We start from the raw sequence: 26774 nt of genomic DNA on the forward strand, positions 1-26774 counted from the left end.
ACGTTCTCAGGCAACGCATTCCAGACCTTAACCACTCGCTGCTTAAAAATGTTTTTCCTCATGTCGCTTTTGCTTCTTCTACCAAATACTTTAGATCTGTGTCCTCTTGTTCTTGATCCTTTCACGAATGAGAAAAGTTTCTCTCTATCTACTCTGTCCAGATCCCTCATGATTTTGAAGACCTCTATCAAATCATCTCTCAGCCTTCTCTTCTCCAAGGAAAACAGCCCTAACTTCTCCAATCTATCTTCATAACTGAAATTCCTCATCCCTGGAACCATTCTTGTGAATCTTTTCTCTACTCTCTCCAATGTCTTTCCTAAAGTGCAGCGCCCAAAAGTGGGCGCAATACTCCAGCTGAGGCCAAACTAGTGTCTTATACAAGTTCAACATACCTCGCTTGCTCTTGTACTCTATGCCCCTATTAATAATGCCCAGGATACTGTATGCTTTATTAACCACGCTGTCAACTAGTCCTGCCACCTTCAATGACTTATGCACATATACACTTAGGTCCCCGTGTTCCTGCACTCCCTTTAGAATTGTAGCCTTTATTTTATATTGTCTCTCCATGTTCTTCCTACCAAAATGAATCACCTCACATTTCTCTGCATTTCTTCATCTGCCACCTGTCTGACCATTCCATCAACTTGTCTATGTCCTTTTGAAGTTCTGCACTATCCCCCACACAGTTCACAATGCTTCCAAGTTTTGTATCATCTGCAAACATTGAAATTGTGCCCTGTACACCAAGGTCTAGGTCATTAAATCTCCTGGGAAAGATGGTAAAACAGGTTCAAATAAACAGAGAGAGGAAACATTCTAGAAAATTCCTCTTCAAACCCTGAGGTGATCAAAACAAGTTCCAGGTGACCATGAGACATATCTTCCAGTAACATATCGACCTTTTGTAAGGAGTAATATCTGCCACAACCAGAGCTCGTCCAACCTTCTTTTGAAAGTTTGCAATGAATCTATATTCACTGCATGAGCTAGTAACATATTCCAAAGGTTCCTGTTCCTCTGTGAAAAGAAAGCCTCCTGCCACCTAACCTTGTTTTTTGCATATATAACTTTTATGTGTTATCCCTAATCTATCTAATTCAAAATGTCTACCACATAGATACAGTCTGGACACTTCATTACTTTAAATACCTCATTCAAAACTCCCAAAGGTTCATGTTCTTCTTGTGTAAAACAACTCAACTCTAAGCCAATCATGGCAAATAAGGGCTTTTTGGACAATGTACCAATCTAGTGACCCTTCTCTGAATCTTTTGCAAAGATTCTATATCACTCACAATGTATGGGGACTAAAACTAGACATAATAGTCTAGATTAGACCTAAGCAAGGTCTTGCTCTATACAGCCAGTAAGTTCTAACTTTGATAGAGACCCTCATTATACACCCTATCCAATTTTTTTTTCCTTTGAAGTCAATGAAAAGATAATCAACAGGTTGTGCGACAGGTGACTAATCTGCTACTGTCCGTCAACCAGTCTGCAGTTTAATTTTACCCTAGTCCTTGTTATTTTATATTGTATCATCCTAGCAATATAATCCTAATACTCTCTCTGCTTTTGCTACCCTTGTGACACTTGTCATGAACCTTTAGAGAATTATGTACGATAACACCTAGGTCTCTTAGCTGCTTAACAGACTTTTGTCTGGAACCCTGCTTCGTACAAATATGCTTGTTAACCTCATGAACAACACTACAGTAAATATCCTCTGTCAGATGCAGGCCCATTTCCTCATCATTTCTAAATCTGGTTGCCATTGTTTTTTTGCAACCAAGGCTCGAACCAAGGCACAATGCTTTGTGTTATCAGTCAATCTGAGGACAACTGCCCTAACACCTTCCTCCAGATCATTAATATAAGTGTGAAGAGCAATGGGAGACTCTCAATGGGAAAGATGACATGTTTCACACTACAATATTTCCTGTAATAATTACAAGGCATACACCAAGTCTTACTGCAGGTGTTAAGAGGATTACCCATCATGGTTTGATTGGACACATGAAACAAATTCCCATTATCTGCAAGGGGATGTGAGGCCTATCCATTATGGTAGACCATCAAGATTCTTCTGTAAACTGGGCATTCATTGTAGCGTTTCTGGAATTATCTGATATATGTGGTTTTATTTTATCCTATGTGTCGCACCTTCATTGTATAAAATATCTAGCATGTGGCTTGAAGTAACATAAATATATAAGCTAATATAATTTTACTGGCAATATGTATAACATGAAACTTAATCACTATACTAAAGCAAATCCTTCATTTATCACTATATAAGTTTTAAAATTAAAGCTGTAAAATCCATTCTGTATTATAAATCCAGCCTTGAGATTTTAAAGAAAAAACATTTTATTTTTCCCATGTGTTTTGATGAATGTTTGGACCTGGTCCGAGTGGTTACAGATCTAAATGTTGCATATGGCGGATCATTGTTCTGAATGCAACGCTCATAAGCATGCAAATTTAGTCAGGATTTATTCGATTCGAACTCTGCATTAAATTTTCCCAATAAAGTAAAAGCACCAAAAGGCTGTTTAATGTCTGGGGGAGCTGAACAGGAGTCAGGGAATGGATGTAGTCAAAGAAACGGCTCTTGGGTAACAAACACTGAGTCTTATAAATTATTTTGTCTGCTATTTTAACCGATGTGATAAAACCTGAGAGAAGCAACTTCCCTGTGTTCATTATCCCCATTAGATATTTAGTGCTTGTAGTGATGTGGTAGAGGATGCTGAGGTTAGATGTCAATTCTAAATGTATACTTTCTTTTTTGAAAGGAAAGGATATTGTTGGATGTTATAATTGATACTTGAATTTGTACCATTATCCCTCATTCATCCCTCGCCCTGTTTTATACTTTTAAACATCTCATTATGGAGATGTAACCTGTGAATAGAAATTTTATGTGGAACTTATGATTGTAATACCTACTTATGATGCAGATGAGATGGCAATGTTCCTCAAAGCCACTTGCATTGCACTCATGATGTCATGAGAGCAGAACTTCATGTACAGGCCTGGCACATTTTCAGATTACTCCCAATTAGTCATTTTTTTTAGTTAAAAACACAAAGGGATACTGAAATAGCCAGAAACTGAACAACTATGCCTCTCTATAAAATTTAGGATGAAATGTCATAACAGAGATGGATAGACTTTGCCTTTAACATCTGGTTTCTGTAACTTCTGTTGAGGATTACCAGTCTTTTCGGAGGATGGGCAGGGTTAGGGTTAGGCAGAAAATCATTTGGGGAGGCAGTCTGCCTGCCATTATCTGGAGCCGGGTCCCACAGCAGAGCAGGGTATATCTGTCTCCGCTGTGTTTCCTGCAGTTGTCCATTTGATTACTGGATGAAAGTGGCTACATGTCAGGTCCTGGCATCCATTGTTCAAATGCCAGAGAAGATGGCTTCAAGGGAAGAAAGGAGCTGTGTAAATGATCTGTACACATGGTCAATGCCACAGGTCCCATCATCAAAAACAAAAGACATTCAGGCAGCAGCTACCTATTTCTCCAGCTGCCCCCGAGGCCTGTCGCAGAAAGTTTCCACCTCCAGTCTACTACAGCTACCCACACAGGCTGGGCAGCCAGATCCCTCATGTGAATGATCCTTGGGCTGGAAACATGGCCAGTGTCAGTTTGGGGAGAGGGGAATCTCTGGGGCAGACAGAAGTCTCACCCGGCCAAAGGTCAGCCCCCTCCATCCTGTCCCAAAAACAGAAAGTTTAGCCAATCATGTCCAGGTATCTTGCTACAAATAGGATTTAATTGGTAACCATTTTTAATGTTTTTGATGAAGGTAAATAAGAACGGTACAATTAATGGAAACATTGTGCAGTGATTGCCTTTGAATCACTATTTCAAAAGAAGCATAACATACAATAGCTTTTAAATAACACTTAATTCTGAACTTAAGTTCTTTACTTTCATTTTCAGGTAAAGCACATGTACAAGACATTATCCTGGAGCCACATTTGATCAAAGAAAACATGCAGAAATCTGTATTTTTCAAAATAAACTTAACTTTACATAGGCACTTATGTATGAGTTCCAGGTTCATATTATCCAGCTTCAGCACTCTCATAACCAAGGAATGAAATGGACCAACACCATTTTGATTCTCCTGTTTCCTTCAGGTGAAGAAATCTCATTCTGCTCCATTTTGGGTTCAGTTTGGGCTTTCATTCCCGATTCACACTCCAAGCTTAGCATCAATGGAAAGTGGTTTTGGTTTTGCATTGACCTGCGATGCACCATAAAGTTTTTGTACCTAACCTGTTGTTTTACTTTTGCAGTTTTGATTGAAAAATATTTAAAAATAAAACTAGATTTGACTGTAGTTCAGTTTATCAAAAATTCAGGTACCAGAGTCACAGTTAAAAATTAGAAAGGAGTAAAAGGGGAGTAAGATGATTCCTTTCCCGTCCACTGTTAGTGGAGTTCTGGACTAAATTACCAGGGAAGCAGGCGCTATAAATCATTTCAAGAGAAACCAACTGCATTTCTGGAGAGAGAAGGATTGAGGGGTATAGTTACAGGTTGGATAGGTGTAATTGATTCCTGAAGGTTTATTGGGCCTAATGCAATTTTTTTTGTTTCAACGATCTGAAGACAACTTTTGATAAAATAAACAAGATGGTCTTGAAAGATGACTGAATTTGCATAAAGTTACAGTAAATCTCAACTTTATATTTTCTACAATGTTTGCACTAAAATTACCAAACAGAAAGAAGATTTATCTGCAAGCATTGGATATTTGCATTTCAACATACATGAGCATCAAAAGAAGGATTAGATAAAGATAGGAAAACACCAATTATTAATTTTTCATCTTCAGGGATAAAAATATGTTAGCCTTCTTAGCACACCTTAATTTTAATACTTTTATGAAATAAGCTTTATTGGAATGGAAGGGGGAACTTTATTTCACCCTCTCAGGATGGGAGCTTTGTGATCTACATGGAAGATACAAATGTGGGGAAACTGTCATATGGTTCTTCAACAATGGTTAAATGAAATGCACTGTAGTAACTGCCAAGTGGACATGAACACAATAAGATTCCGACAGCTCAAATTGGATCAGTCAAAAGGGAATGTTGCTTCAAGGAAATTCCAAAATCAACATTGTCAATTCATTTCATTATTTAGGAGTCATCTACAACCCTACCCTGTCTTTCAGCTCACTTAATGATATAAAAATGAACTGTGGTTGTTTGTTTTTTTTGAGGCAATATGGAATAAGGCCATTAGTCCCTTTCTTCAAAGCATCTCAATCAAAAGTAGAAGCACAAGTTTTATACATGGATGACAAAATCCAGAACATTTTTCTTTGAAACTTACTGCTTCTCCCTTGCTCACATGTTAAAGCTGAAACCAACATGACCTCACACAACACGAAAGTTCAGACCCATCTTCTGAATTATTGCCTAAGGGTGTCTAGACTTGAAACTGACAGACTGCCAAGGAGATGTCTAATGGAGGCAACATAATACAGAAGGTAGCATTTTTCCGTGGTTCAACTTTGCTTAAAAAAAAATCCTTAGTAAGAGGGGAGATTGGGAATATATGGAAAAATCTTCCATTCTGCAAAAACTTCCATATTACAAAAATAAAAAGGTTAAATAAATGAAGACTGGAAGATATCTGTCATTGAGATAGAATTAAAGTCCAAAGTTTTTATTCCAATTTAACAATATGAAATTTACATTAAAAATATCAAACACTAGGAATGGTCTTCACCAGATTCTATCAGGAGTTAATTTAGAAGGTGGCTGTTAGTTTAGGCAGGAGCTAAAGAATAGAATAGGGTCTAGAAAACAGGGTTTTAGAATTAGAACAGTGCATACCGGAAACATTAAGAAACTAAGGAAACATAGCTTGATTATATTCTTGCATAAATGTAGGTTTCAATCAACTGCACTTGTTGCAATTTGTAAATTAAAGAAGTACTGGCAACTTCTGAATCTAAGTTTATGCATGCTAACAAAACACAAGTGTGAAGAACCAATCCGAAATGGAGATTAGTAGTAATAAGGAAATAAAGAGATTTGCTCATCAGTTTCTCTTGTACGCTTAGCGTTTGACAATGAAAAAGAAAGTTTGGGGAAAATGATATTTAACTATGGGACACAATAAAATATTACTAATATACTAGAACTATTGATTCTAGATTTTCACTGAGCTGTAAATTAGAGAGAAGAATTGGAACCCACTCCTGTAAGATATTCCTTTATTTGGACAGCCAAACCCGATTTTAGGGGCTTTCATTCCTTCCGTGTACTATTTTCAGCAAATTAGTTAATGTGTCAGCATTCATTTCTCATCTCTTGTTATTTTAACACAACTGTTAATCATTTCTTTTAAATGTCAGCAGTAAAGTGGACAAGGCCAATATACAAATGAGTTCATATATTCATCAGACCCAGGAACTTGATACCTGGCACTTCTTAAATTAAATAATTAACATTTGTACTTAGAATACACCGCTTTGCAGAGGAAAATGATTGTTCTTGCCATGAACTATTATCCACTGCTTCGACTGCTTTTCTGCAAAGTTACACATTGTTACAAAATTCACCATGGTATTACAAGATAAATTAAGATAAGGGCTAGCCAGGTCAAGATGAATTCTTTTCTCATGAGTCTAATAGTCAAAAAAAATTAAGTGCTGGAACTATTGTGACACAATTTAACAGCAACACAGATTAGTCAATTATCGCAATATTTGCTCAGCGCCACAAAATAATGGGCCAGATTTTGCTCTCAAAATAGTGGTGAGGCTAATGGTGCTCACTCTTATTTAAGCGGAAAGTTACAGCAGCTTCAGGCAAGGTGCAGATGTGCGTTTAAATGCTAATATACAGTCTGTGTTGCACTGCTCCACCAGCAGCTTTGCAAAAGCAGCATTTCAACCTCTGCCTCAAGATTAAAATGCATTGAATGGCATTAAGTTGCTGTATTTGCATGGAAAATACAAACTAAACTCCCCACAGAAAGTTATGTCTTGTCGTCAAGTGTAAATACCATATTAACAATGTACTGTTAATTACTGCCAAATAATCTCTCTGGCACAGAAAAACTATTACAAGTTTGGACTCTCATTCCTTCTGGTACTAATTGTTATCAACTTCAAAAATGGCATTTTAAAAACATTTTTCCTTTCTTTTCTCTTTCTCTTAATTCGGTCTTTCTTTCCCTCTCTTTCTTTCCCTTTTTGTACCTGATTTGACATTGAATTCACCTATTCTAATTTGCATTTCCTTCTCCGTCCTTGTACTGTTAATTTCTCAATAGTTTAATATGATTGGTTAAGGAGATACACAGTTGCTTGTTCTTTTCACGCAGGTCTCAGATACCCTGTATCCATCCCTGTGACATTATCAGCTGGCATTTTCAGGAACTTGCATAAATTGGCTGCAGCATTTCTTACATTACACCAGCGACTGTACTTTAAAAATGCTTCATTGGTTGTAAAGTGTAAAGTGTAAAGCAAGGAAAGCATGTTCTATCAGCAAAAGTTGATATAGGGGCAAGTGCGAATATACTCCCTCAGCGGATTCTCAAAAACATGTACCAAAAGATCTGGGAAGCCATGATAACGCCTACAAGCACCCAGCTTACAGCAATTCCATGTTTGGGTTCCAGAAGGATAGTTGTCAGTACAACCAATCAGTGTGGACATTCCAACTCTTTTATATTGTTCAGTCTACCAGACCAGCAATTCCAAGCCTACAGGTGTGTAGGGAGCTAACCCTAGTTACAATGCATGGGATTAACCATCAAGAGGGAATCAGACCAAATGTGGAAAACAGACCGATCCGTTCCATTGGTAATCTCACCTCACAGTGTCCCGACTGCTTCGACAGAATTGACAGCTTTAAAGAGGACAAACCAATTCACTTTATTAAGGATATCACTCAAAAAATAGAAAAGCTGAAGGAAGGTTTGACACTGTTTGAGATGGTGGAGGTGTACCTGAAGAAAATAGAAGCAAAACACAATGGGCTGGATTTTATAAGCTCGCCGCCGGGTACCCCCCTATGTAGGCCGCACGTCAAACAGCTACCGCAATTCCAAGTGTGGCAGCTCATTTAAATATCTGGGGCGGGCCACCCCCCGATCATGTGGAGGGGGTGGGCTGTCCATCCCTGGCAATGGCGCAGCTGCCTGTGTGCAGATGCTGACGCCATTTTTAAAGGGCTGTTAGCCCCACTGGCATATTTAAATATTCAAACATAGATTTAATTACATTAAGAAAAATACATTTATTTTGCCCCTCTCCCCCACCCCCCCACCACAAATAACAATTAAATTAATTATTTTCCCTTCCCCCACCAAAAAACCTACCTTTACCATCTGACATTCCCCCCCACTCCCTCCCAAACTACACAAACTTTAAACTACGACCCTTTCCACACATGACATTAATTTGACCCCTTCCCCCTCCCACACTGATAAACTTACCTCCCCTCACCTCCCCACCAGAGTTGTGCCTCTGTTCCCCAGATGGGGACCTGAAGGTACGTGAGTGCAGGCCGCCGAGCTGAAGATCACAATGGGACATCAGGAGGTGACACTGGTTTATTTAAAGTAATTATTTAAATTGATTTAGACATTCAAATTGTGATCCCATCGCCCAGCGGCAGGAAGGCCACCACGGTGCCTCACTGTTGCCGGGAGGATAGGGCCAGGCCTTGCCAGTGTCAAGGTCCGTGGCAGGTCTCATCTGGTGCCATCTTCAGGCCCCTGCTTGCCACGATCCCGACATCGAGAGCTCCTTAAGAACCAGCCCAATGAGTTACAAGGAAAGTTTTTGAATGAGCAAAACAAGGCCAAAATGCTGGCTGATCAGATAGAGGGGATGAAACTACAAATGGCAAAGAACAAAGCCTTAGAAAGTGGTGAGACTGCACACCAGGAGATTTGTATTAACTCACGACAGGACAAAGCAAAATACAAGAGTGTGGCAACAAAACCACAGGTCCTGAAAGAGAAGATTCATGAGGTTTCATCTCAACCAAGGCCACAGAGGGAGAAACTGAGATGAAACAGAGCTCAGATCAGAGATGTTCTTGACTGTGGATCACTGCATGATTCCATCTCGAACAGGACGAGATCCAAAACCAAGTCTCAAGCAAAGTCTACGCACACAACTTCCAAGGAAATGAATCCGTGTGAAACTTCTCAGCAATCCAAGAGCAGATATACAGTTACCAAGTCAGGGCGTTTGGATAGACCATCACCACGTTATCGAGACTTATGAGTCAATGAATCTTATGCTATAGTCTTGTACGATATATATTTGTAATTTACCACTGTTTGCTGACTTGTATATAGTTATGATTAATTTGTTTAGGGGAAATAATTTTTATTTGGAAAAAAGAGGGGGTGTTGTGGTACACCTTTAAGAAGTTGTGGTTCTGTTTTCGATGTAATGTACCATGTGACTTCTACTCAATGGGAGTCTGTCAAGGTAGGCATCCAGACCAGATCTGTGTAAGATAGCTCTGAGTTGCACACCTGCAGTACAGTTATAAACAAAGAACCTGCATTTTGGGTAAACCGATTCCTTATGCGTGGTTGGTTTTTGTGTATAGTCAACATGAACACAAAGAGAAGCAAACACAGCTAAAGTACTTTTGGTGACTTGAAGTCGTCAAAAAACAATGGGTAAAAATTAGGGCTTATTAACATCCATTTTTTAGAAGCTATGAGTGCCCTTAGAGCTCTAAAATGGTGTCCACAGCGGGTACGGATGCACACACTTGTGTGATGAATCAGGCCAGGCACCATATTGTTGACAACGTCAATGTGTGTGCGCAGTGAACATCCACTGGAAGTATGCAGAACAGACAGATTATGACATCAATCAGTATGCAACATCGATTTCACGCCAGCGGTGCAATTTCTGAGCTCAATGCTCCAGCTATGCTCTCTCGTGGTGCTGGATTTTTACTGTGGGGTGGCAAAAGGAAGTCAGGACCTTATTTGGGTCCCAGATCTGCCCCCTAGTGGAAACAGAAACGGGCCCCGAGTTTCACTGGGCGACCATTTAATAGAAATGAAAGCAAGAAATGCTGGAAATACTCAGCAGGTCTGGCAGCATCTGTGGAGAGAAACAGAGTCAACGTTTCAGGTCAGTGACCCATCATCAGAAGTTTTGATGAAGGGTCACTGACCTGAAACGTTGATTCTGTTTCTCTCTCCCCAAATGCTGCCAGACCTGCTGAGTATTTCCAGCATTTCTTGTTCTTATTTGAGATTTCCTGCATCTGCAGTATTTTGCTTTTATTTTAGGACCATTTAATTGACATGGGTTGGTGGTCAATGAACGGCTACAGGGGCAGGAATGGAAGCGGGCCAGCTCAAGTGTAGGCCCAATTTAAACTCACAATGGAAGCCATTACTGTGACCACCATTTCACTGCTGTGACTGCACAGCGAAGGATCAGAGAGAATTGCATTTTTAAAATGTCTCAGAAGAGACAGAGACGGGAACCTGGGGCAGGGCAGCCCCTCAATTTTCAGACACAGACCTGAAGGTGATGTTGGACGTCGTGAGCGAGAGTAGGGTGGTCCTCTTCCCCGAATGTGGCAGGAGGAGGTCTCCCACACACACCAAGCTGATGTGGATGGATATTACTGCCACTGTCAGTGGCAGAAGCATAGTCAGAAGAACTTCCAGTGCAGTAAACGGTTCAATGATCTGATATGCTCTGGCAAGGTGAGAGCTACCCACTCAGGACAGGCTTCTGGGTATTCATTCTCCAGCAGACACACCAGCTGAGGTGCCTGAGGCTAAATGCTGTTCCTGTGCATGGGGGGGGGTGTTTGCTTAGGGAAATTACTGACCCCTTAGAATGGCTCAGAGCCATAGTGTTGCTGAGGACCTGCCAGCATTGAAAGACCACAATGACTGAGACCCTTGCAGGAGTAAATTGCAGGCCACCTCCCAACCAGTGAAGGCAGTGGAAACACTTCTCGAGAAGCCTGATAGCCTGCTCAATGGTGGTCCTGGCGAACAGGTGGCTTTGGTTGTATTGCCTTAGTATCTCAGTCTGTGGCTGTCGTAGAGGTGTGAATAGCCATCTCTTCAAGGGATATCCCTTGTCCATTAGGATCTGTCCACGGACTTCAGAGGTTGTAGTGAAGAAAGCTGCAGCAGCCTGGACTGGCAGAGGATGAAGGAGCCACGGCAGCTGCCAGGAAACTGAGCGCACACACGGAGGAAGCTCTTGTTGTGGTCGCTGATCAGTTGGACATTTAGCCCTTCCTGTTGATGGATCTCACCGGCCGGTCACTGGGTGCCTTGATGGCCACATGGGTGCAATCGATGATGCACTCGGGGAATCCAGCAATGGAGGTGAAATTAATGTACTGTTCAGCTCTGGCAAAGAGGGCATCACTGACCAATGAGATGCAGTAGTGTGCAGCTGTCCTCGAGATGACATTAAGGTCTGCAGCTGATCCTTAGAAGGAGCCAGAAGTGAAGAAGTTCAAGGCCATGTGGACTTTGACGGCCACTGACAGGCATAGTGACCAGTGCAGTGAGGTGCGAGGTGTTCAGCAATGAGGGCACAAGTCTCTGTGACCATCTGCCTGGAGAACTGCAGTCCCCTGCACCACTAGGTCTCAGTCATCCCCAGGTAGCTCCGTCTTTGGCAGTGGATCATGTGTGGAGGGTATGGCCTCCATTGCCTTCCTGTCCCTTTCCACTCCAGTGCCCTCCTGCTGCCTGGGTTTTTGCTCTTCCTGTGGAGGGTGTTGCCCCTCATCACCACTGGCCCAAAATCTGAGAGTTGTGACCCCATTGTGAGCTGCAGCCTTCCTTTTGGACAGGTGGCCACACAATTGTCCTTGGCAGCCTTGCACCCTGTTCTTCTGCCTCCGCAATGCCGGGGGATGAGGACCTTGTTCAATGCCCGAGGACATTGTTTTTTTCTGAATGGAGGGATGTGACTAGTGGTGTTCCGCAGGGATCAGTGCTGGGACCTTTGCTGTTTGTAGTATATATAAATGATTTGGAGGAAAATGTAGCTGGTCTGATTAGTAAGTTTGCGGATGACACAAAGGTTGGTGGAGTTGCGGATAATGATGAGGATTGTCAGAGGATACAGCAGGATATAGATCGGTTGGAGACTTGGGTGGAGAAATGGCAGATGGAGTTTATTCCGGACAAATGTGAGGTAATGCATTTTGGAAGGTCTAATGCAGGTGGGAGGTATATAGTAAATGGCAGAACCCTTAGGAGTATTGACAGGCAGAGAGATCTGGGCGTACAGGTCCACAGGTCACTAAAAGTGGCAACGCAGGTGGATAAGGTAGTCAAGAAGGCATACGGCATGCTTTCCTTCATCGGTCGGGGCATAGAGTATAAGAATTGGCAAGTCATGTTGCAGCTGTACAGAACCTTAGTTAGGCCACACTTAGAATATTGCGTGCAATTCTTGTCGCCGCACTACCAGAAGGACGTGGAGGCTTTGGAGAGGATACAGAGGAGGTTTACCAGGATGTTGCCTGGTCTGGAGGGCATTAGATATGAGGAGAGATTGGAAAAACTCGGATTGTTTTCACTGGAACGACGGAGGTGGAGGGGCGACATGATAGAGGTTTACAAAGTTATGAGTGGCATGGACAGAGTGGATAGTCAGAAGCTTTTTCCCAGGGTGGAAGAGTCAGTTACTAGGGGACATAGGTTTAAGGTGCGAGGGGCAAAGTTTAGAGAGGATGTGCGAGGCAAGCTTTTTTACACAGAGGGTGGTGAGCAACTGGAACTTGCTGCTAGGGGAGGTGGTGGAAGCAGATATGATAGCGACGTTTAAGAGACATCTTGACAAATATATGAATAGGAAGGGAATAGAGGGATATGGGCCCCGGAAGTGCAGAAAATGTTAGTTTAGGCAGGCATCAAGATCGGCGCAGGCTTGGAGGGCCGAATGGCCTGTTCCTGTGCTGTACTGTTCTTGTGCTTTGTTCTTTGACAGAGGTCCAGTCTCCCTGTCACCTGCACAGCACCAAGGGCACCTCCTTGCCAAATTCCCCCTTTGCCCCACTGACACTCTTATAAATCAGGGGTGATGCCCTTGAGCAGCCTTGATTGGCTCCCCACTCTGTACCTGACTCCGTTCAGCTGATCAGAAACTGACAGTTCTTGAAACCCATGAGCCCCTTTAAATATTCCATCCTCCCACTCCAAAAAGATCTTCATGTGTTTTTTGACTAATTTAATTGACCTCAATAGGGAGGAGAGTGGGATTCCTGTCCCACCCTCCCCCACCCCACCCCCGCCCTGGTTAACATTGCCAGCACTGGGAAAGGCACCTGTAACTGAAATGCCAGCCTGTGCAGCATTTTTGGGGCTCCCCGGCCTCCATTCCTGCCTTCGACAGCCCCAAAAGTTCAGCCTGTGGCGTCTCACAGACTCAGTGTGAAGGATAGGTGTAAAAGGTGGGTGTTAGAAAAGATACTTCAGAATTCGATATGGCAGGCTGCGTCAGCTTTTGTTTGAATAATATAGTCACAGAAAGATTTCCTGTTTCTTAAAGGCTAATTGACGAAAACCAAAATGTTTTTATTCTGTGTGTATAATTGGCCATTTCCCATGAATCCCAAATGCCAATTCGTCATTGTCGAATAATGCTGAACCATTGACACAGCAACACACAGGTTCCAGAAATTCATTCAAAGCTAATCCGAACATAATATCTGTTGCTTACATAAAGGGAACAGTCACATTCAGACTGGAGAGATGTTGATGGCAGGACAGTTGATAGTTGGAAAATAACTGGGTAACATTTCTTGAGGAAAATTCATAGAATATTAAAATTATTCTTGTAATGGTTGTTATTAAAAGAAAGCAAAATGACCCTGATAACATTCAGAAAAAGGAAATCAGGATACTCTTGGGGGAATGATCAAGTTCAACACTGTGGAATAAAGAGGGCCAGGAGCCCAGTCTACAACTTTAATAAGGCTAAATTCAAGAAAATGACAAAACAGCTGAAACAAATTGAAAACCCCCCAAAATCATTCATGACATAGTCGGATGCCATGATGGGATATCTGTAGGATGTTTCTAGATGCAGGAACTAAAATAGTCTGAATAGCCTCCAATAATCTATATTTAATTTGTAAATGTTTGTTCTTCTGAGCCTGTTTATCGCGTTACGTCAAACTCATTGAAGTCTGTATTATGATGTTTGGAATGATCAGGCTGGAAGGAAAAAAGCAATGCTCCATCAATGGAATGATGAACGAAAGGTTCTGAGCCAAAGCCTACTTAAGTGTAATAAGGATCACATTATAACCTTCCTGAAAATGAATTCTCATACTTTCAGAAGGAGTCTATCAATTCAATGCGTTCAAGTTTTCAGACGAAGGAATTTTCCCCCACACAAGATCAGATAGCAGGTTGTTCAACCTTGCCCGTCTTAGAGCGATGACCAAAGTATGGAAGGTCCTCATCAGGGAACTCCTCATGGCTGACGATGCTGCATTAACATCCCACGCAGAAGAGTGTCTGCAGAGACTCATCAACAGGTTTGCAGCTGCCTGCAACAAATTTGGCCTCACCATCAGCCTCAAGAAAATGAACATCATGGGACAGGACATCAGAAATGCTCCATCCATCAATATCGGTGACCACGCCCTGGAAATGGTTCAAGAGTTCACTTACCTGGGCTCAACTATCACCTGCAACCTGTCTCTCAATGCAAAAATCAACAAGTGCATGGGAAAGGGCTATGTCCAGACGGGCCAAGAGGATGTGGGAAAATGGCGCACTGCCACGGAACACAGAAGTCCGTGTCCTCAGTACCTTGCTCTATGGTAGCGAGGCCTGAACAATGTATGTCAGCCAAGAGTGACGTCTCAACTCATTCCATCTTCGCTGCCTCCAGAGAATCCTTGGCATCAGGTGGCAGGACCATATCTCCAGCGCAGAAGTCCTCGAGGCGGCCAACATCCCCAGCATATACACCCTACTGAGTCAGCGGTGCTTGAGATGGCTTGGCCATGTGAGCCATATGAAAGATGGCAGGATCCCCAATGGCGCATTGTACAGCGAGCTCGTCACTGGTATCAGACCCACCGGCCGTCCATGTCTGCTCTTTAAAGACGTCTGCAAACGCGACATGAAGTCCTGTGACATTGACCACAAGTCGTGGGAGTCAGTTGCCAGTGATCGCCAGAGCTGGCGGACAGCCATAAAGGTGGGGCTAAAGAGTGGCGAGTTGAAGAGATTTAGCAGTTGGCAGGAAAAAAGGCTGAAGCGCAAGGGGAGAACCAACTGTGTAACAGCCCCGACAACCAATTTTATCTGCAGCGCCTGTGGAAGAGTCTGTCACTCTAGAATTGGCCTTTATAGCCACTCCAGGCACTGCTTCACAAACCACTGACCACCTCTAGACACTTACCCATTGTCTCTTGAGACAAGGAGGCCAAAGAAGGAAAGATAACCTTCTTGAAAATGAATTATAATACCTTCAGAAGGAGTCTATCAATTCAATCAAAATTAATCCCGTGTTTTTCTTCTCATGCTCAACATAATGATTCACTTCCACAGGCAAGCTCTCTAGAAACCAAAAAATTGACCAAATGCATTAAGCAATGTGGGATAGCAGATAACATGGTGAAGAATAAGCTCTTTTACTATTGAGATATACACTGGAAATAAGATAATTACCACAGTAAGCTCTAACTTTCTCTAAACAACCGATAAGCAACATCTGCCAGACTTTGGAAGTGGAGGGATTCCTATGGGATTCTCCTGCTTATCCACAAGAACTTTGGTGGAAGAACAATGGAAACCCCAGAAACACAGTGTAAATATTATTTGTGTTGTTTTTACGGGGTTTCTGTGCCTCTTCTGTCTAAGTTATGTGGATGAGCAAGAGAACCTGCAAGAAAATTCACTTACCTTTTTATTCAGGAAGGAAGTCAAGGCCTTGGAGAGGATGCACAGAAGGTATACCAGCAATGAGGAATTATAGTTATGTGGGAGAGCTTAGAGAAGCTGAAATTGTTCTCTTAGAGCAGTGCAAGTTGAGGGGAGATTTGGTAGAGTTGTTCAAAACTGTGAAGGATTTTGATAGAGCAGACACAGATTTAAGATAATTGTCAAAAAAATCCAAAAGGGAAATGAGGAGAATTTCCTTTATGCAATCAGTTATGATTGTGAATGCACTTCCTAAAAGTTAGAGGAAGCAGATTCAATAGTAATTTTCAAAAGGGAAGTGGATATATACGTGAAAAAGAGAAATTTGCAAGGCTTTTTAAGAGAGTTTGGGAGTGGGACTAATTGATTAGTTCTTTCAAAGAGCCAGCACAGACATGATGGACAGAATGGCCTCCTTCTGTGCTGTATGATTCTATGGTTCTGAGTGCAAACTTTGAATAAAATTTATTCTAACGTAAAATGAAATTGTAACAAGAGCAAGCACAGCAAATTTTGCTGGATTATAAAATTTAACTTCACCTATCGTCTGTGTTTCAAGGTAATATAAGATCCAAGTTCTGACTACTCCCTGTAGTGTTACACTTTCATTTTGGACCAATGTCCACGTTGCAAAGTTTTACATAAAGCCTTCATTAATTCATTAATTTATTTATTTAGAGATACAGCACTGAAACAGGCCCTTCGGCCCACGAAGTCTGTGCCGACCAAGAACCACCCATTTAACTTCCCCAGTATAACAAAACAGCAAGAGGAGAAGTTTTTAAATAGGAAAAGGCCTTTAATATTTATTTATTTGTCAGGCTGGCTTTAGGGCATGTCTATTATTGGACAACATCACTATCAGACAGATGAAGTACCTGCCACAGCAGATTCACACCCCCTGGTGGATGAGTAATCCCAAACACTGTCACCTTCTCACAGTCCACAAACAAGCTTTTAAGCAGTTACATCTTTCTGGGCAGATAAGTAACCATCTATCCTTTAACTGATTAATTGCCAGATCAAACAGCCTGGCTTACGTTTCGCAGACTGCCTTGTCTCTGACATTCTCTTGTAAACAAGGAGACAAGAGAAATTCCACCTCCCAGAGTTTGACTCTGGTCATGCATATTTCCCTTAAATATAATTAAAGACAACAGTAAAGAAAAAGAATTCAAAGTCATACAATTTACATAACTATGAGTCACAGATGGTGGGAATCCTTGTCCAAGTAATGTGTGTTCCATCTGGACTGGCTGCTCCCAGCCATACAATACCAATTTAAAGTGATCACAACACAGGTTAGGTACAATCTTACATAAAGCACTATTAAAAAATATAAGAGGAAATTAGTGGATGAAAAATCACAGGTTGGGGGTGAGCTACTTTCCAATACATCGGGTGTGCTGAGGCACACGACAGAGTTATTTTATGCCCCAAAACCAGACATCTGATCAATTACTTCATTTTCTATATACCAGGATGCTTCAATGCAATTATTTATATTAAGGTTGTGCAATAATAAAGGGCTGATTTTCATTTTCCTACTGCTCCCTTTTTCAGCCTGAGTGGGGCATTTGCAAGAGGAAAATTAAAAACAAAAGAAAATTGCTTACACTCTGCCTGTTCAGTTTTTTTTCAAAGACCTCAAATTAGATGACGAGCACTCATGCCAGGAATGGGGCCTGGAGAATATATTCAACTGAAGTTCCTATGATATTGTAAGGATCCAAGCTCCACTTCCATGTCAGTGAACATTGCCACTGCTAGATCTCCAATATACTCACAAATCATGGGTCATACAGTTCGGGAAGCAGCCACTTGCAACACTACTTAATGGGATCATAATCTGACCAGGAAATGTAATGGCAGCATGTTCCTGAGACCCAGGAGTTAAATTTGGTCTCAAATTTTCTCCAACCAATGCGCTTTGCATTCTTCCGATCTCTTCCAATCCTTCCTTAGCTTACACCCTCACTCCTCACCACTAGGCTGTGAAATGTCTGGTGATTCCTCCTGTCCCTCCACATTTACAGGATTCTAGTAAATAAACCATGAGTACTCATGACTGGGTATTTGTATTGTGTTGCTTTAATATTGGCTCAGCCTGATCGCTTCTCACACCATCTTTTGTTAAAAAAAACAGCACTAGATATATTTACAAGTTCATTGGTGCAGGTTTCCAATTCATCATTATCTTTGATAAGCAGTGACATAGAAATCTAGTTTTCTATGAACATTGAGTCATTCACCTCAAATGATCTGCAAACAAAGTAGGATGAATTTGGAACATATCAATTGGTGCACATTTTCCCCTAAATCAAGAGGAGCATTTCCATTGGCTGTATACTGATGTAAGTCAATATCTTTTGTTCGAAGATTAAATTGTGTTGTTGCCTCTGCTATCACACAAGTCGTGTTTTTCTTAAATATGTTTATTTCAAACGAAAAGCATTTTCACTCTATTTCTGCATCAGTCTCCCAAAAATATCTAGCAACTGCTTGAGTAAACATTCCAATGTCAATCACATGGCTGACTCAATCTCTTAAAATGGAAATAGCATCTAATATTTGACTGAGCCCAACACCTGTTGTACATTATCTTTTTTCTGTGATAATAGAAAATAGATATAGCAAGATTAATGCAATGATGCTTTTGAATTTGTGTGCTGTCATGGCATGCATAATGTAAATGTGATGAGATCCTTGTTTAAAATTTAATAGAATTATGATCTGTCAGTCGAGGACTAAGTGTAGCTTCCAGGTTACATTTAACTCCACTGTAAGCCTGTCCACAACTTAGGCATTGGAATGGATTCTATGCATCAGCTCCAAATATAAGAACATAAGCAGTAGGAGCTGGAGTAGGCCATTTGGCCCTTTAAGCTTGCCCTGTCATTCAACAAGATCTTCGGCTGATCTTTTAACTCAACTCCACCTTACTGCACTATCCACATATCCCTTAATAACCACAAATCTATCAATCTTGGCTTGAATATACTCAAGGAGTGAGCATCCACAGCTCTCTGGGACAGAGTATTCCAAAGATTCACACTCCTTTGAGTGAAGAACTTTCTCCTCATCTCAGTCCTAAATGGCCAACTCCTTATTCTGAGACTGTGACCCTTGTTCTAGATTCCCCAGCCATGGAAAATATTTTCTCAGCATCTATTCTGTCAAGCCCCTTAAGAAGTTTCTATGTTTCAATTAGATCACCACTCATTCTTCGAAACTCAAGGGAATATATGCCTTCTCTACTCAATCTCTCCTCTGAGGGCTATTCCCTCATCCCAGGAACTAGTCTATTGAATCTTCATTGCACTCCCTCTAGGGCAAATATGTCCTTCCATAGGTAAGGAGACCAAAACTGTACACAGTATCTTGTTCATTGATTGTTCACTTCTTAGAAATGTATGAGTAAAGAAATAGAAAGATACCCTATGATCCTTTGTCTTTATCTGGTCATGTGAACAGATTTATAATGGTAGACTTTCTTCTTGCATGCTCCCAAATGGCACCTACGAGCATACAAACATACAAATTAGGAGCAGGAATAGGCCACTCGGCCCTTCGAGCCTGCTCTGCCATTCAATAAGTTCATGGCTGAACTGATGCCTCCACATTTCCACCTATCCCCGATAACCTCCCCCCCACCCCGCCACACCTTGCACCTGAACAATAGGTGTAATGCAAATGAAAAATGGACACAAACCCATCTCCACTGTTCTTCTCCTAAATAGTGCTGCATCCAAACTTTCTCTTTGGCTAATTGAATGTCTGCTGACTGCAGATAGATTCTCTAATAACACTGGGGGCAGATAGTTCTCATTAAAAAAAAGTGATGCTTTTGCTTCTTGACCTGCCATCCAGATGATATTTGTCTTAAGGACAGGCTAATATGGCTAAGAAATGCCTGTGCTTTTGAGCTTTGGAATTGATGAAAAGAGGTTTGGCTGATTCAGCACTTGTTGCAGAATGCAGTAGTCTTTTATATTTAAATACTGGAAGCATTCTTTAGTACGATGCCAAGTTCCCCTCTCCGTTTGCAACTTTTACAACATAAGTTACTTGGAGACAGACAAAAGGAAGCAATTTCAAGCACCCCCCCACCCCACCGCCCACAATGTTTATGTATCTCATGAGGCACCAGTAACTATATCTGTACCACAAGGCAAGAATACTGCTTTCCATCTGGTGTAAAAACAGAAGTCTCATGGTCAAACCACCATCCTTCTCCTACTCTTGTCCCACTCAAACTGCATACACTTAGTTGTTTTCTGTGGGAAGTTTGAGCACTGAACCTTTGGCATTGGTAGTTGTGCTTCCAGTGCATTCTGCCCAATTACTCCTGACAGCACTGGGAGAGGAAAATTAGGGTTAGAATTTAGCTTTCCTTCCATGTGGAGAAGGGAGGAATTAATTAACTTCAATAGGGGTTCAAATTAAGGTAGCACAAATGATGGAATCTGCATTGCAATATTCAGCAAAAAAACCAGAAAAAGTGTAAATACTTAGCAGGTCTGGAAGCATCTGTGGAGAGAGAAACAGTTAATGTTTCAGGTCAATCAACTTTCATAAAAACCTATGCCTCTTGTGAACCCAAAAAACTATTTCTCTACCACAAAGCAAGAATACTCTCTCCCACCTGGAGTAAAATGATTGACAACAAAAGGTCATTGGCCTCAAATATTAACTCTGTTTCTCTCTCTGCAGATGCTAAGTATTTCCAGCATTTCTATTTTTATTCAGATTTCCCGCATCTGCAGTATTTTTGTTTTTGTAACATTCAGTATCCATCCTTTGACATTGTATCTATCCACTTGAAATGTTTTGAAAAACAAACATTTATAAAATCACCATGATTTTTCTTATACCTTCACCCTATTCAAGATATGCCCCTGTGGAAAATATAGGAGTTGAATCATCACAGCTTATACCATCATCAGCCCTTCAGAACCCACCATGAAGCCTGGTCTTAGTCTATGCAATATGTGTTGAGGACAGCAGTTGATGGAGAAAGCAATGGTTGAACTGGAAGGAATGACGACTTCTTTAGGTCTATAATTTCTGCAGGAAGTTTACCAAAATAAGCAATTTATGGATGCGGACATTTAAAATAGCAGTTTGCAAGCTTGAAGACCCAAGTGGCAGACGATATCAGGTTTCTGTTGTGCAGTCAGGAACTGACCTTCATCGTACCCCAATCAGATTCACAAATGCCATTTTAAATAGTGAACCAAAAGGATCCAGCTAACAATTGATAAAATGTAATGTTCGCAGTTGTGAGAGTTGACTAAGCATGATGTATCAATGCATTCTCTTTGAAGGAGCTGCACAATTGTTATTATCTTGGTGCTGTACAGTACCCACTTTTCTATTCCATCAGAAATAGCTAATGCTTCAGACACTAAGGTCTCCAGGATAACATTTATTCTTTAACCAACACCACGAAAATAGTTTAAGCAATCATTTAGTTCATTGCTGTTTGTAGACCTTGCTGTCCATAAATTGGCTGCTACATTTTCCAGGACTAAAAGTTGAAAAAGTTCGAATTGGCTGTGAAGCACTTTAGGATGGGCTTGACAATGTGAAACGTAGTCATATAAATGCAAGTTCTTTCTTCCTTTAAGTAATCAATGAATAATAGAATGACAAATTTCCTCTGATAATACTATTGTTACTTGTGGCATGACATTTCATCTTTCAGAAAAGGAAGAGGAAGTAGCCAGCGTAGTGCAGGAAGGATAGGACTGACTATTTAATTCCATCCCCCTAAGGAGGATTGCTCCACTGCCAATCATCTTACTGGATGTTTGGAAGTTCTGTTGGCAATTAAACCTCCTAAACAAAGTGTGCTTTGGAGCTAAAACTGCTAGATTGATTTCATCTGCAATGGGCCAAGTGCTGTACCAGCTAAGGGAAATGCAGTGTTTAGCTATGCAGAAGACAAAAGAATCTTTGAGGTCAGTCACACTGTTTGGATTAATGTAATTCTTAAATTACTGTTCAGGCTATTGGTCCACTCCCACTCTTCATAAGCCTTGAGGAGTTGTGTTGTGCTTATTAGATATGTATCCAATTACTTTTCGTTGGGTTGGGTGATTGGCAACTTGTGGAAGGCAACATGATTCCTGTCAAAGTAATAGAACTTAAAAGGAAAATAAAATCACTAGTGTGCCATACATTGCCCTGTCCCCCCAAACCATCTTAGAATTGGAACCAGATTCTGATTCAGACTTCCATCCAGGAGTTATTCAATATAAAGTTACTTTACAATTTCTTTCCCTTGCTCACTCCCTTAGGCATTTTGTATGGTGCACTGAGGGAACAGAAAAATGAAAAAGAAATGTTGTTCTGATTCATTACATTAACTAATGAGAAGTTGAACCAGCAGCAATTGCAACTGTTATAAGGAGCATTCACAATCCACAGACTTTGGATCAGTGTGAAGTTGAAACTTCTACACCAATGCTCTACTTGAAATGTAAATTGGGTATGAAGCATTGAACAGACTGTGGAGTAGCAGATGGAATCTCACTCTGTTTTGCTCCAGTTGCGCTGAGGCTACCATTGTAGTGTAAATGATCCATTAATTGACTGCCAAATGCTTTAAAGGCATTCTGATAGCAGTGTTATGGGCACAATTCAGTGTGATGGATCACATTCTTTCCAATGCAATAGACCAAGTGGATTTAGATTCAGTCAAGTAACAAAGCCTGTATAACAAATGGATCTTACAGGGATTGGCAAAAGCTCACCAGGGCGAAGAGTTGTGGCTAACTTATCAACAACTTGTAATTGTATACAACAACAACTTGTATTTATATAGCACCTTTAACATAATAAAACGCTTTAGAGGTGGAAATGGGCGGTCTTAGTGACAGCACGAATATGTGGTTGAAAGCTTATTTCAGGGTCAAATATGACACCAAGCTGGCAAACAGTTTGGTTCAGCCTCGGATAGTTACCAGAGAGAGGGATGGAATTGGTGATGAGGGAGCAGAGTTTGTGGGGGAGTAACTACAATGTCGATAAATAATCCAAATTGCATCACAGAGGTGTAAACAAAATAGAATCACAGAATTACAGAATTGTCACAGTGCAGAAGGAGGCCATTCGGCCCATCGTGTCCGCACTGGCTCTTTGAAAGAGCAATTCCCTCAGTTCCATTCCCCCGCCTTCTCCCTGTAACCCTGCACATTCTTCCTTTTCATATAACAGTCTAATTCCCTTTTGAATGTTTCAATTGAATCTGCCTCCACCACACTCTCAGGCACTGCATTCCAGACCTTAACCACTTGCTGCGTGAAAAAGTTTTTCCTCATGTCACTTTTGCTTCTCTTACCAAATGCTTTAAATCTGTGCCCTCTCATTCTCAATCCTTTCACGAGTGGGAACAGTTTCTCTCTATCCACTCTGTCAAGACCCCTCATGATTTCTCAATTCTCAGCCTTCTCTTCTCCAAGAAAAACAGTCCTAAGTTCTCCAATTTATCTTCATAACTGAAGTTCCTCATCCCTGGAACCATTCTTATGAATCTTTTCTGAACTCTCTCCAATGCCCTCATGTTTTTTCCAAAGTGCAGCACCCAGAACTGGACGCATACTCCAGCTGAGGCCGAACTAGTACCTTGTACAAGTTCAACATAACTTCCTTGCTCTTGTACTCTATGCCTCTATTAATAAACCCCAGGATATAGTATGCTTTATTAACTGCTCTCTCAACCTGTCCTGCCACCTTCAGTGACTTATGCACGTAAACACCCAAGTGCTTCTACTCCTGCACCCTATTTAGAATTGTACCCTTTGTTTTATATTGTCTCTCCATGTTCTCTCCAATAGAAGCTGAATGAAAGAAGGAGGCATGACCAAATGCTTGGTCAAAGAGATGGGTTTCGAGGAGAGGAAGATGAAGAAGTGCAAAGATTTAGGCTGGGATTTTACTGAGCTCCCAAAGTCGGGTTCTGTGCGGGGAGGGCCAGAAGATCGCAGCGGCAGCGGCCCGCCACGGAGCTGGGATTGCTGGGCCCGATCTTCCCAGCAGTGACAAGGCTCTGTGGCAGCTCCTCCACGCTGCTCAGTGACAGCACCAACTTTAAATATTTAAATAAAGGCAATGAATCAATTTAGATACCATCCTCCGCGATCTTACCGGCTGGCCGGGATCTTCAATACGAAGGGCGGTACTCACGCGCCTTCACTTTCCCATCCAGAAAAGCTGGTGCCACTGAGGTGGGGAAGGTGTTATTTTAGGATTCTTAGTGCAGTGATGGGGCGGAAGGGGAGGACAGGGTCAACTCTGCATTTCTAGTGTGGGGGTGGGGAAGGTGTGCAGTTGTGGGGAGAGAGGTCAACTCAGCAGTTTAAGTGTTTTGTTGGGGGGAGAGGGCAACTATGCAATGTAAGTGTTTTGCGGGGGGGAACGGGGTGATAATTTATTTGTTGTGTAGTGGAGTGGGGTATGGGGTTCAACTCTGCACTTCTTGTGGCAGGTCTGGGAGCTCTTTAAAAATAGCACCAGCGCCTGTGAAGAGGCAGCTGACACTGTTCACAGCGTCGCTGAGGCTGCATCCACTATGGGATTGTTGGGGGGGGGGGGGGGGGGGGGGGGGAGAGGGGGGGCCGGCCTGCTCTGCATATTTAAATGAGCCTCTTTGTGCTAGATCGCAGCACGAGCGTGCGGCATGTAGCCCGAGCGTGCCTGCTGCCGGGATAAAATTCCGCCCTTAGAGTTGGACTTATAGAGAGTGGGACCTAAGTGGCTGAAGATATGTATGGTAATGGTGAGGCAAAGGTTAAGGGGATTGCACAAGAGGCTTGAGTCAGACGAATGAAGTATATTGTGGGGAGTCTGGACTTGAGGTTACAGAGATAGGGAGGAGCATGACCATGTATGGGATTTAAAAACAAGGATTAGAATGTTACTTATTTAAGAAAGGATATAATTGCATTGGAAGCAGTTCAGAGAAGGTTCACTTGACTGATTCCTGGGATGAAGGGGTTATTTTATGAGGAAAGGCTGAGCAGGTTCACAGAATCACAGAATTGTTACAGCACAGGAGGAGGCCATTTAGCCATTGCTAAAGGCATTGCCTTTCCTAATGAGCATTTCACCTAGTGCCACTCCTCCGCCTTCTCCCTGTAACCCTGCACATTTTTCCTTTTCATATAAAAGTCTAATTCCCTTTGGAATGCTTCAGTTGAACCTACCTCCACCACATTCTCAGTCAGTTCATTCCAGACCTTAACCACTCACTGAGTGAAAATGTTTTTCCTCATGTCGCTTTTGCTTCTTTTACCAATTACTTTAAATCTGTGCCGTCTCGTTCTCAATCCTTTCATGAATGGGAACAGTTTCTCCCTAACTACTTTGTCCAGATCCCTCATGATTTTGAATACCTCTTTCAATTCTCCTCCCAGCCTTCTCGTCTCCAAGGAAAACAGTCCCAACTTCTCCAATCTATCTCCAATGAAGTTCCTCATCCCTGGAACCATACTTGCAAATCTTTTCTGCACTGTCTCTAACACCTTCACATCCTTCCTAAAGCACGGCGCTCAGAACTGGCCTATACCCGTGGGAGTTTAGAAGAATGAGGGATGATCTGATTGATACATATAACATCTTGAGGGGACTTGACAGGATGGATGCTAAGAGGATGTTTCCCCTTGTGGGGGAGTCTAGAACTAGGAGACACGGTTTAAAAATTAGGCATCTCTCATTTAAGACTGAGATGAGGAGAATTTTTTTTCTCTCAGAAGGTTGTTTGTATGTGGATTTCCTTTCCCCAAAGAGTACTGGAGGTGGAGTCATTGAATATATTCAAGGCTGTTAGATTTTTGGTCGACAAGGGAGTCAAGGGTTATATGGGGCAGACAGGAAAGCAGAGTTGAGGCCACAATCAGATCAGCCTTGATCTTATTGAATCACAGAGCAGGCTGAATGACCTACTCCTGCTCCTTTTTTGGGGGCCTTGTATTCTTGTGTTAAGTTTGAGGCACTTGGGGATCAGGAACCAATGAGACAGGGTGATGGTTGAGTGGGACTTATTCTGGGACATGATATAGGACAGTGGAATTTTAGATGAATTAAGGTTCATGCAGGGTGGAGGATTGGAGACTGACCAGAAGAATATTGGAGTCTCGAGCCTTAGGGCTGGTAATTTCACAAGAGCTTCTTATTTAATTCAGAAAACTGGATATGGCTCAGCTTCCTGTATTGGTTATACTGAAGATAAACTGTACAGTTGGCAACATACTGTACTCTTGGTCCTTTTTTTTAATGTGAATACAGAAACTGTTCATATAAGTAAAATGTGGCATGCAACAAGTAAGATGGCCAAAAATAACTCTGTCAAATATCATGTAGTCCTGTTGTCCTGATTATAAGCAAAAATTCCTGAAAAACTATACTGTAGCAGATTGCAAGATCGAATAGTGAAGAGGACTTGGTGCTCTTCAGCTGCATTATACAAGCTCTGTTCTAAGTATTTATGTGTTACAAGAAATAGTCTGAAAGCACATAACATGAAGAAAAGCAGATTGTTAAACTGGGCCGTTAGAATAGAACAGAATCCATTCAAAGTAAAGTGAACTTAAATTAATCTCTAAGTACCATGTTACGACTAGGTGCGAAATGTGTCTAGGGGTCTTTTGCTGTTTTTACCTGGTCTTATTGTAGCAGGGTTTAATTTTGAAACACACCATTTTTTTTATCTCCCCCTTTGATGAATCTTTGTTCACAGCTTTCGAATTATAAGGCAATGAAACCAACACACCAGATTTTCTCCAGTTTAAAGGAGAGAAGTGAAATTTAT

The sequence above is a fragment of the Heterodontus francisci genome, chromosome 32 (assembly GCF_036365525.1).
Source record: "Heterodontus francisci isolate sHetFra1 chromosome 32, sHetFra1.hap1, whole genome shotgun sequence".
In the NCBI taxonomy this organism is placed as follows: domain Eukaryota; kingdom Metazoa; phylum Chordata; class Chondrichthyes; order Heterodontiformes; family Heterodontidae; genus Heterodontus; species Heterodontus francisci.